The following is an 11,616-nucleotide window of genomic DNA, read 5'->3' on the forward strand; positions in this document are numbered from 1 at the left end:
TATACAACTCTTCCTCAATGTCTCCATTAAGGAACGCTGTTTTGACATCCATCATCTCATAATCGAAAAATGCAGCTATTGCTAACAAAATCCTCACAGATAGCTTCGCTACAGGTGAGAAAGTCTCATCGTAGTCAACTCCTTGAATTTGTCGGAAACCCTTTGCGACAAGTCGAGCTTTATAGACAGTAATATTACCATCAGCATCTGTTTTTCTCTTGAAGATCCATTTATTTTCGACAGCCTTGCGGCTATCAGGTAAGTCTACCAAAGTCCATACTTTGTTATCATACATGGATCCCATTTCGGATTTCATGGCTTCTTGCCATTTGTTGGAATCTGGGCTCATCATCGCTTCTTCATACGTCGCAGGGTCCTCATCATTGTTGTCCACAATCATGACATTTAGATAAGGATCATACCAATCAGGAGTGGCACATTCCCTTGTCGATCTGCGAGGTTCAGTAGTTTCCTCGTTCAAAGTTTCATGATCATTATCATTAGCTTCCTCTGTTGCCGGTGTAGGCGGTACAGGAACAGCTTCCGGTACTGCGCTACTCTGATCAACGAGTATAGATTCATCAATCTCATCGAGTTCTACTTTTCTTCCAGTCACTTCTTTAGTGAGAAATTCTTTCTCAAGAAAGGTTCTGTTCTTAGCAAGAAAGATTTTGCCTTCGGATCTGTGATAGAAAGTATACCCTATAGTTTCCTTAGGGTATCCTATGAAGACGCATTTCTCAGCTTTGGGTTCTAGCTTGTCCGGTTGTAACTTTTTTACATAGGCTTCGCAATCCCAAACTTTAAGGAACGACAGCTTAGGTTTTTTATTAAACCATAATTCATACGGTGTCGTTTCTACGGATTTTGATGGTGCTCTATTTAAAGTGAATGCGGCTGTCTCTAATGCATAACTCCAAAATGATAATGGTAAATCAGTAAGAGACATCATAGAACGAACCATATCTAAGAGAGTTCGATTACGACGTTCGGACACACCGTTTCGTTGTGGTGTTCCCGGCGGTGTCAATTGTGAAAGTATTCCGCATTTCTTTAAATACATGCCAAACTCATAACTTAGATATTCACCTCCGCGATCAGATCGTAGAAATTTAATCTTCTTGTTACGTTGATTTTCTACTTCACTTTGGAATTCCTTAAACTTCTCGAAAGTTTCGGATTTATGTTTCATGAAATAGATATACCCATATCTACTCAGATCATCTGTGAAGGTTAGAACATAACGATAACCACCGCGCGATGCTACGCTCATTGGTCCGCACACATCGGTATGTATGATTTCCAATAAGTCAGTAGCTCGCTCCATTATACCAGAAAATGGAGTCTTAGTCATTTTTCCCATTAGACATGCTTCACATCTATCAAGTGACTCAAAGTCAAGTGATTCAAGTAATCCATCGGTATGGAGTTTCTTCATGCGTTTCACTCCAATATGACCAAGACGACAGTGCCACATATAAGTAGAATTATCATTCAATTTAATTCGCTTAGCATCAATGTTATGTATATGCGTATCACTACTATCGAGATCTAACAGAAATAAGCCATTCGTTTCAAGTGCTCGACCATAAAAGATATTATTCATAAAAATAGAACAACCATTATTCTCAGACTTGAATGAATAACCGTCTTGCATTAAACAAGATCCAGATATAATGTTCATGCTCAACGCGGGTACAAAATAACAATTATTTAGGCTTAAAACTAATCCCGAAGGTAGATGTAGAGGAAGTGTGCCGACAGCGATCACATCGACTTTGGATCCGTTTCCAACGCGCATCGTCACTTCATCTTTCAGTAGTCTTCATTTATTCTTTAGTTCCTGTTTCGAGTTACAAATACGAGCAACCGAACCAGTATCAAATACCAAGGTACTAGAACGAGAACCAGTGAGATAAACATCTATAACATGTATATCAGATATACCTTCTTTCTTCTTCTTGACAAGGCCGCTCTTTAGATCAGCCAGATACTTGGAGCAATTACGCTTCCAGTGTCCCTTCTCCTTGCAGTAATAGCACTCAGCATCAGGCTTAGGGCCGTTCTTAGGTTTCATAGGAGGCGTGGCAGCTTTCTTGCCACCCTTCTTGAATTTTCCCTTAGACTTGCCCTATTTCTTGAAACTGGTGGTCTTGTTGACCATCAACACTTGGTGCTCTTTCTTGATCTCAATCTCAGCAGCTTTTAGCATGCCAAAGAGTTCAGGTAACTCCTTGTTCATGTTCTGCATATTGTAGTTCATCACAAAGTTCTTGTAACTTGGTGGCAGTGATTGAAGGACAAGATTAATCCCCAGTCTGTTAGGAATCACTATTCCCAAGTCACTGAGTTTCTTCGCATGCTCGGTCATGGCGAGCATGTGCTCACTAACAGAGTTGCCTTCTTCCATCATGCAGCGGAAGAAGTGTTTCGATGCTTCATAGCATTCCACGGCCGCATGTGTCTCAAATATAGCTTTCAGCTCATTGACCAACTCATGAGGATCGTGGTGCTCAAAACGTTTTTGAAGATCGGCTTCCAGACTGCACAGGAGGGCACACTGAACTTGAGAGTACCGAGTTTTCCGAGTTGCGTACACACTCTTTACTTCATCGGTTTCAGTTTCTGCAGGAGGGTCACCTAGCGGTGCATCAAGCACAAATTGCAGATTTCCGCCAGAGAGGAAGATCCTCACATGATGGAACCAGTCGGTGAAGTTGCTACCGTTGCTTTTAAGCTTTTCTTTCTCTAGGAACTGGTTAAAATTGATTGGGGACGCCATCTCTACAACATATATTTTCAAAAGTTTAGACTAAGTTTATGACAAATTGAGTTCAAATTTTAATTCAACATAATGAAAAATCTAGGTGAACTCCCACTCAAAACAATATCCCTCGCATTGTCTTAGTGATCACACGAACCAAATCCACCACACCTAAGTCCGATCATCACGAGACAAGGTGTAATTTCAATGGCGAACACTCAAAGTGTTCATCATATCAACCATATGATTCATGCTCTACCTTTTGGTATCACGTGTTCCGAGACCATGTCTGTACATGCTAGGCTCGTCAAGGCCACCTTAGTATCCGCATGTGCAAAACTGGCTTGCACCCATTGTATGCACTTGTTGATTCTATCACACCCGATCATCACGAGATGCTTCGAAACGACAAGTCTTGGCAACGGTGCTACTAAGGATGAACACTTTATTATCTTGAGATTTTAGTGAGGGATCATCTTATAATGCTACCGTCGCGATCTAAGCAAAATAAGATGCATAAAAGGATTAACATCACATGCAGTTCATATGTGATATGATATGGCCCTTTTTTGTCTTTGCGCCTTTGATCTTCATCTCCAAAGCACGGACATGATCTCCATCATCTTCGGGCATGATCTCCATCATCGTCGGCGTAGCGTCAAGGTCAATGGCGCCGTCTTCATGATTGTCCTCCATGTAGCAACTATTACAACTACTTTGAAATACTACTCAACATGAAATTTAAAGACAACCATAAGGCTCCTGCCGGTTGCCACAATACAATAATGATCATCTCATACATATTCATCATCACATTATGGCCATATCACATCACCAAACCCTGCAAAAACAAGTTAGACGTCTCTAATTTGGTTTGCATATTTTACGTGGTTTAGGGTTTTCGAGAGAGATCTAATCTACCTACGAACATGAAACACAACGTTGATACTAATGTTGTCAATAGAAGAGTAAATTGAATCTTCACTATAGTAGGAGAAACAGACACTCGCAAAGCCTCTTATGCAATACAAGTTGCATGTCGAACGAGGAACAAGTCTCATGAACGCGGTCATGTAAAGTTAGTCCGAGCCGCTTCATCCCACTATGCCACAAAGATGCAAAGTACTCAAACTAAAGATAACAAGAGCATCAACGCCCACAAAACCATTGTGTTCTACTCGTGCAACCATCTATGCATAGACACAGCTCTGATACCACTGTAGGGATTCATTGCATAGAAAACAAAAAAATTCCTACCGCGAACACGCAATCCAAGCCAAGATGCAATCTAGAAGACGGTAGCAACGAGGGGATTATCGAGTCTCACCCTTGAAGAGATTCCAAAGCCTACAAGATGAGGCTCTTCTTGCTGCGGTAGACGTTCACTTGCCGCTTGCAAAAGCGCGTAGAAGATCTTGATCACGGTGCCACGAACGGGCAGCACCTCCGTACTCGGTCACACGTTCGGTTGTTGATGAAGACGACGTCCACCTCCCCGTTCCAGCGGGCAGCGGAAGTAGTAGCTCCTCTTGAATCCGGAAGCACGACGGCGTGGTGTCGGTGGTGGTGGAGAAACCCGGTGGAGCTTCGCTAAGCGTGCGGGATGTGGTGGAGGAGAGAGGGCCGCTAGGGTTTGGGAGAGGGGGCGCCGGCCACTAGGGGTGCGGCCACCTTGTGGTCTTGGGGGTGGCCGGCCCCCTCCCCTTGGCCCTCATTATATAGGTGGAACACCCAAGAGTTGGTCTACAAGTCTTCGAATAAGACCCCAAACCAAAACCTTCCATATCACATGAAACCTACCCAAGCTAGGACTCCCACTATAGGTGGGATTCCCACCCTTCCTTGGGAGGGGGTGGCCGGCCCCCTTAGGGGAGTCCACTTGGGACTCCTCCCCTCTTAGGGTTGGCCAACCATGGTGGTGGAGTCCCTTTGGGACTCCGCCTTCCAAAGTGGTTTCTTCCGGACTTTTCTAGAACCTTCTAGAACCTTCCATAGAACCTTCCGGATCATTTTTAAATCTTATAAAATGACTTCCTATATATGAATCTTATTCTCCGGACCATTCCGGAACTCCTCGTAATGTCCGGGATCTCATCCGGGACTTCGAACAAATATTTGAACTCCATTCCATATTCAAGTTCTACCATTTCAACATCAAACCTTAAGTGTGTCACCCTACGGTTCGCGAACTATGCGGACATGGTTGAGTACTCTCTACGACCAATAACCAATAGCGGGATCTGGAGATCCATAATGGCTCCCACATATTCAACGATGACTTTAGTGATCGAATGAACCATTCACATACGATACCAATTCCCTTTGTCACGCGATATTTTACTTGTCCGAGGTTTGATCATCGATATCACTCTATACCTTGTTCAACCTTGTCTCCTGACAAGTACTCTTTACCTGTACCGTGGTATGTTGTCTCTTATGAACTTGTTCATATGCTTGCAAGACATTAGACGACATTCCACCGAGAGGGCCCAGAGTATATCTATCCGTCATCGGGATGGACAAATCCCACTGTTGATCCATATGCCTCAACTCATACTTTCCGGATACTTAATCCCACCTTTATAACCACCCATTTACGCAGTGGCATTTGATGTAATCAAAGTACCTTTCCGGTATAAGTGATTTACATGATCTCATGGTCATAAGGACTAGGTAACTATGTATCGAAAGCTTATAGCAAATAACTTAATGACGTGATCTTATGCTACGCTTAATTGGGTGTGTCCATTACATCATTCATGCAATGATATAACCTTGTTATTAATAACATCCAATGTTCATGATTATGAAACTAATCATCCATTAATCAACAAGCTAGTTAAGAGGCATACTAGGGACTCTTTATCGTTTACATATCACACATGTATCAATGTTTCGGTTAATACAATTATAGCATGGTATATAAACATTTATCATAAACATAAAGATATATATAATAACCACTTTTATTATTGCCTCTTGGGCATATCTCCAACATGAGGTCCTTGCGGTTCCCTGAGAGCTCTCAGGTTTTGGGCTGAGCTTGAGCGCAGAACTGAACAAGAAAAGAGAAAAGATTGGAAAAAGCAACCAAAGGCAAGAGTCTGAAAAAACAAAGAGGAACAAAAGCTTACCCAGAAGAGACCGGCATGGTCTTTCCCTTGTAGCGCCTCTTGCCTGCTACTTTCCCCGCAAAGGCTTCCATCCGGAAGCGTTTGGCGGAAGGAGCTTGGCTCGAGCCGGCATCAGATGCCGGAGCTTTGTTTTTCTGGCCCTGGGGAACGAACTTCTCCAGAAACTCGCGACCGGCCTCGGCCTGCAAAGGGACCGCGTGCTCGTGGACCTGCGGTTGGGTGCTGGCTGAGGGAGCATCTACAGAGGAGGAATAACAGTAAAGTATGAGAGACCAGAAAAGAGAGCTACCTCAAGCACAGTGATATCGTCGGTGGAACCGGGAGCTTCAGATGAGGAGTTACCGGGGCGCGAGGTGTGCGTCCGGCCCATCTTCAGATCAGTCTAGTGGATGTAGGGATCTGGGTCCACCGCGTCCAGAGGGCGCTTCCGGCAAGGGCCTCGCCGATCCGCTTCGATGCGGGGGAAGCGGTCTTTGGCCTGAAAACAAATGAAAAGAAGGTTAGCCAAAGCATAAAAGTTACCGGTAGAACAACCCGGGTTGCACAATCTCTTACTTCTTGAGTTGGAGGGTTAGTGGAGCTAAGAGGCAGGAAGCCCCACTCCCAGTCATCCGGCATGGTAGTTTGGCAGATCTGCCTAGCCTTGAGGACTATGCCCTCCTTGCTTAGAGGGAGGCCGGTGATCTTGGTAGGATCGCCAGGACCGTACATCTCGCTCATTTTGTGAGCCCAGCGCTTAAGAGGAAGCACCCGGCGAGAGATGAAGGCACGGATGATGTCATCAGAGCAGATGTTGGTCTCCTTCATCAGCTTCTCCATGAAGCGTACTACCCGGTTCGTTTCGATGTGATTCATCCCAGGATAGAAGCTCCAGTTGACCTTTCTGGGCGGCGCCGGATTAAAGGCCGGCAGATTGATGAGATCTGCGGCGCCGTCATTCTTCACGTAGAAGAAGGTCCCTTGCCATAACCGGCATGACTCGAGACCAGAGAATTTGAAGAAGGGGCTCCCTTGGCGGGAGCCGATGATACAAGACCCGCATTGTATGGGGGGTTTGGGTTTAGGAATTTCCTTGCCCTGAACGGAGTTAATCCGAAGAGCAAAGAAGCGGGCAAAAGTCTCACGAGTGGGACGGATGCCGATGTAGGCCTCCATGAAGGTGGCATAACAAGAAAGATAGAAAACGGCGTTGCCGAGAAGGTGGTGAGGCTGGAGTTGGTAAAAATCCAGAAAGCTGCGGAAGAAGTCAGAAGCAGGAAGGCCGAAGCCGCGCTCGAAGTGAGCGAGAAAGACGACGAACTCACCGGGCCGGAGTACCGGTTCGATCTCGTCGCCGGGAAGCCGGCAGGATACTCCTTCCGGTATCCTCCTAGACCGGTAGAGCCAGTCGATCTCATGTTGTGTGACGTCGGAGCCTTTCCAGGCTCCGCGTGTGATACCGGAAAGATCTATTCCGGGGGCTTGACTAGTGCTGCCGGCCTCTTGATCGTTGCTGGCATCGGCATCCATCCGGGCAAGATCTGCGGTTAGCCCGTCGGAAGCTTCGCTTTGATGACTACTAGAGGAAGACGCGGAAAGAGACTCTTCGCTAGACATGTGAATCTACCCGGAAAAACAGAATCCCCAAGATCTACCCTTGCGCGAAGATCTACGAGTAAGAGAAAAAGCAAAAGAAAAGAGGAGGTAAATATCCTACCGACCCAAGATCTGGAAAGCAAAGAAAAGAAAGCTAGGCGCAAGTCGAGACTGACCTGAAGCGGCGGAGATGCTGAGGGAGAAGCTTGTCGGTGGCGCGGCGAACTTGCAGTTGCTGAGGAAGGCCGGCGACGAGGAGGCAAAGAAAAGCTCGTCGGAGCACAAATGCTGAAGCCGCAACAGATGTACTTCGAGGAATCTCCGCGCGGCGAAGCTCGACGAGGTTCGGCGGAGCAGCAGCGGAAGTTCGCCGGGTGGCGAAGCTCGGGCGGCGAACGGAAGCGGCGAAGGAGCGAGAGGGCGAAGAGATCTGTGCGCGCGAGGAAGTTGGGAATGCGGAGAAAGGAGGAAGAAGGAGCGGTTTCCCCTTATAAAGGAAGAGGAGATAGTGGGCTGGAAACCGCTGGGCCGCGACGGTTCGCTCCGTGGGCCGCCACGTGGCGCGACGATACACGCGCAGAAAATAAAAAGCCACAGGGAAGCCACACGGATCCGGAACGGCAGCCTGGATCCGGTGTGTTGTAGTTAATACGGGCGCAGAAGCCGAAGGGAAGTGACCCCTGACACTGGCGCGTCAGGTACAATGCGCATGTCACTGACAGGCACTGTACCCGAGAAATTCTCGACTTCGCCGAGGAGAGATTTAATGTCAAAGATACCGGAGAAAAAGACACCGGAAAATACCTTGCAAAGAGAGAAGACGTGAGTCCGGGAAAAGATGCCGGATCTAAGCTAACCACCGGAAAGATTAAACCGGTACCTTTCGATATGGGAACCTGGCATGGTCTGTTGGATAGAATCCACCAGACTATACCAGCTTCGGGGACTAATGTTGGGGGATGACCCCCGGTATGCCAAAGGCATGCCGAACCGGATGGTTTGAGCCATCAAGATACCGGTTTAATGTTTATACCGGAGCACAAAGATAAATGTTTGGCTAAGTAAAGCTAAGCCGGTATCCCCAAGAGGGGTATACCGGAACCGGGTAAAGAAGACACCGGGCTACCGGTAAGAAGAGCATGTCGGCAAGACTGGTCAAAGATTCTCTTCAGAGCTAGAGGACAAAGATGAGCTAAGCAAAGTAGCTTTAAACGAAGCCCTGGCGCCAAAGAGGAAGGTGACGCTGAAAGAAGCCAGAGGACGTCAGCCACCCTGATTAAAGAAGACCCCGGCGTCATCTATGATTAAAGTTACTTTGTAAAGTAGTTTGTCCAGTCAAAGATGCCATTAGGGTTTCTTGCTCTGTAAGCTACCCTTTCCCCTATATAAGGAGAGGGGGCACACCCGTACCCGGGATGATCAATCTCTAGAGGAACTTTGTATCCAAAAACCTGTATCCTGTGGAGATCAATGAAGAGAGTGATCTAGAGCAGAGTTCTTCCTTGTGTGTTTCTTCTTGTATGTGGTGACCCTACATACCACTGCATGTTGTAGTATGCCAGTCGTTGATATAACATTCACGAAGTACCATTCCGCAAATATTACATCCCTCAGAGTAGTACAACAGAACATAGCAGGTCCATAACTCATTCATTTATTATTACAACTATCATACACATGTCATCTTGGAGCTCCTCTTGGGTCCTAAGAGGAATACTCCTGGGTTCGAGGCGAACCCAACTTAACTTACAATATAAGAGTCTCATTAAGCTAAACATTTATTTCCTCGAGCAGCTAAATACTAAGAGTTCGGGCTGCTCGGTTACTACTACTACTGGGTATCTCTAGGCTTGATCTCCTCCGGAAGCCTCCCTGGATCCGTAGACAATGAGGTAGTCTACGCCTTCAACACCTCCTGAGAGGTCTGGTTCCTCGTAGCCGATGATCTCGGCTCCTTCATTGTTGTTGTAGTCCTCCTCCAGATGATTCAGGCAATCTAAGCATGGGATTTAAGAGTGGTATGAGTACGAGCGTACTCAACAAGTTCATTATAGATAAGAGGTGTTTAATGCACTAGCTACGATATTAGACCAGAAAATCTAATACCAATGCAAGTTTTGATAAACATTTCTTCAAGAGGTTGCTTTTATTTCAAAGAGCTATGTCCGTCAGCCTTCACCGGTTTACTAGAACTTCATGGAGCTCCTTTCCGGCCGCGTTCGCAGTTCCTCATCCCGGAACAGGGAGTGACAGGTCACAGTTCTTTACACTCTGCAGAGGTGTGTTGCTTTACCCATAAGAGATCTTAACCTTGGTGCCAACCGGGCAGCTTTCCCGTCCACACTTCCTTTGGTGTGAGGCCCGGTATAAGGTCTAGCCAATCATGTTCCTCCGCTACCTCGAACACCCACCCTTTGTTGCATGCCCCGACCCTGGGTCCTCGCCGGTCCCATTATTCCCATATATTTCAGGGTGGACCCCGACCACGATGACAGTCTGGGATCGAACCAAACTCCTTCGCCGGTAGCTGCAACCCATCATAGACTGCAATACCGTGGGGACTTAGGACTCCCCAGCCTCACCAGCTTGCTCCTTCGGGCGACAAGTGTACTACGGACTATGCCGTGGGGACTTAGGACTCCCCAGCCTCACCAGCTTGCCCCCTTGGATTACAAGTGTACTACGGTAAAGCGCATCCGTTGATGAACGAGAGGTGGAAACACTTTTGACTACTCCGTCCCACTCCGGATCTTATGGTTAACACGGGTATTACGGCACAAGAATCACTGGCGACATTTGTTGTTTAATCCTAGATGGATATAAACCCTTGCAATGGAACCTCCACCATATCAACACAATCCATGGTTCCATTGCCCACCACATAGTCATATTCATAGTTATGAAAGTAGTGGTTTTGATTTTTATGCAGTAGTGATAACCATAATACTTTGCAAGTAATTTGATAGAAATACTCAAATGACATGAGCAAGTGATGAACTTGCCTGAACACTGCAAAGTTTTGCAGTTGGAAGGTGTGGACTGACCCTTGTCCTCTGTCTCTGAAAAATAGCATCATTGTCCGATAAGGGCAATGGTTAAAGAAGCAGTTATGCATGATTCCAATTTTAGGGTTTGTTCCCCCCTTCCGATGTCGTTATTATTTCATGTAAGAGGTTAATACTAAGAATAATTTGGAGATACTTGATTTAAAGTAAAATACAACCTTGAAATATTGTCAAGGTGTTTTGAAAGTCCAATTCATTGATGGACTTATTTTTATTATTGAAAATAATATGTGTAATTTAAATCATTGTTTAAATCCTTAAAATAGGACTTATTCTTAATTTTCTTCAAAAATTCTCTTTGATATTTTATTTAAATAGAGAATTTTATGCTGATCCTTTTTCATATTTTTAATTTATTTTTAAGAGCTTTTATTAATTTTCTATTGCATTTCAAAGTTTCATGTTTTTATTGAATTGTGAAAAGTCATTTTTGCCCCTGGGCCCACCTGTCAGGGTGGCCCAGTGGGTTGGGCTAAACCAGCTCGGGTCCAACCGACCCGAGCGGTCACTCACTCGCCCACCTCCTCGCGCCGCTCGACCTAACCCTAATCCCCTCTCCTCTCTCTGGCGATCCGCGTCGCCCGCATCGTCGCCGGCCGATTCCGGCGATCCCCGGCCGCCATGGCCCTCGCCATGGGGCGCATCTGCACTGCCACGCGACGGCGCACCAGATCCACGGCATCGATCTGGTTCTAGCCGCCCCTTCGCCGATCCCCCTCTCGTTTGTCCGCACGGTGGTGCGGTGCTCACCGGCGCCTCAGGCGTGATGGCGCCGTCGGGCCTTCCCACCGTGGTGTGGAGTGCTGTGGCGCTAGTCGGGCCTGGCATGGCCTGGCCAGGTGCCGCCGTGCCTTCGCCGCGTGCCGCCGTGGCCGCCACGGCTACGCCTGCCGTCTGCTCGCTCCAGGTACATGCACCGCCTCTCTCTTACCCTCTGTGCTTGTTCTTCCTTCTCTTCTATGTGCTCTGGCCATGGCTTTCCTCCTTGTGGAGGTCTGCCATGCTGTTGCTGCTGCTCTGCTGCGCTTAGCTCGCTGCTGCTACGTATGCTGCTTGCTGTGTTGCTATTGCCATGCTT

Source organism: Lolium perenne, chromosome 6 (assembly GCF_019359855.2).
Source record: "Lolium perenne isolate Kyuss_39 chromosome 6, Kyuss_2.0, whole genome shotgun sequence".
Lineage (NCBI taxonomy): Eukaryota > Viridiplantae > Streptophyta > Magnoliopsida > Poales > Poaceae > Lolium > Lolium perenne.